The 1,099-nt window shown below is 54.3% G+C and overlaps 1 protein-coding gene and 1 long non-coding RNA gene across 3 annotated transcripts in view; both read left to right on the top strand.

Annotated features, from left to right (window-relative positions):
* The window catches only part of CD2 (CD2 molecule), a 198,127-nt gene that overhangs the window by 62,624 nt on the left and 134,404 nt on the right, over positions 1–1,099 (top strand). The window lies entirely within an intron of this gene.
* Positions 935–1,099, top strand: part of LOC140321707 (uncharacterized) — a 15,978-nt gene continuing 15,813 nt past the window's right edge. The window contains exon 1 of the long non-coding RNA XR_011918999.1: positions 935–1,084. This is a non-coding gene — a long non-coding RNA (uncharacterized lncRNA). The remainder of the gene's footprint in view (positions 1,085–1,099) is intronic.

Genomic DNA, 1,099 nt, shown 5'->3' with positions numbered 1-1,099 from the left:
GCTCCCCATGCTGCATTGGTACATGTCCCCCATGGCAGTGCCCAGCTCCCCATGCTGTATTGGTACATGTCCCCTGGCATTGCCCAGCTCCCCATACTGTATTGGTACATGCCCCCTATGGCAGGGCCCGGCTCCCCATGCTTTATTGGTACATATCCCCCATGGCATTGCCCAGCTCCTCATGCTGCATTGGTACATGTCCCCCATGGCAGTGCCTAGCTCCCTATTCTGCATTGGTACATGTCCCCCTGGCATTGCCCAGCTCTCCATACTGCATTGGTACATGTCCCCCATGGCAGTGCCCGGCTCCCCATGCTGTATTGGTACATGTCCCCCTGGCATTGCCCAGCTCCTCATGCTGCATAGGTACATGTCCCCCACGGCGGTGCCCGGCTCCCTATGCTGCATTTGTACTTTTCCCCATGGAAGTGCCCAGCTCCCCAGGTTTCATACCCGGTAGGGGGAGATTTCAGTACATTCTTTGGGGGCCTCATAATTGGGGTTTGTCATACTATAGGGTCATCAGCTCCCCTGGGTTACTCGGGGTCCCTCAGTTGTTGCTCTGTCTTTCTGGTGACAGGTTTGTGTCTTTCTGGTGACACGGCATGGTGTGCAGATTGGGGGCCACACAGGTGACACCTCAACATTTATTTGTCACAGATGTATGGTAAAAGGGGCCCCTCTGCTGGCTCTCAGTGGGGGGTATTTGGCACCGCACTCCCCCACCATGTTCTCGGTTATACGTGGAGTGAGCTGCTGCCACTTTCTCAAATTTATAATGAGACCCCCTGAGAATTCTGCCCCCCCCACTTACCATCAGGGGCTTCCTCATCTGAAGTTCTTCTTTTCTATTTCCTGTAAGAATTTCATTTTATCAGCAGTAAGTTTTTTGTATTCAGAAAAGAAAGAGGAAGTGTCCGTCCGAAATAACCACTTCCCCGGAGAGGAGGAGGGGGATGAGTTTGACACAGGGCTGATAGGGGTGCAGACCAGAGAGGAGGAGCCACCGATACCCCAACTGGGACTGATAGAGGTGCAGATCCGGGCAGAGGGGCCACTGCCACCCCAACTGGGACTGATAGAGGTGCAGATCCGGGCA

The sequence above is a fragment of the Pyxicephalus adspersus genome, chromosome 1 (assembly GCF_032062135.1).
Source record: "Pyxicephalus adspersus chromosome 1, UCB_Pads_2.0, whole genome shotgun sequence".
NCBI lineage: Eukaryota > Metazoa > Chordata > Amphibia > Anura > Pyxicephalidae > Pyxicephalus > Pyxicephalus adspersus.
Note: the sequence above shows the minus strand (reverse complement) of the source record. Positions and strands in the feature narration are given on the sequence as shown.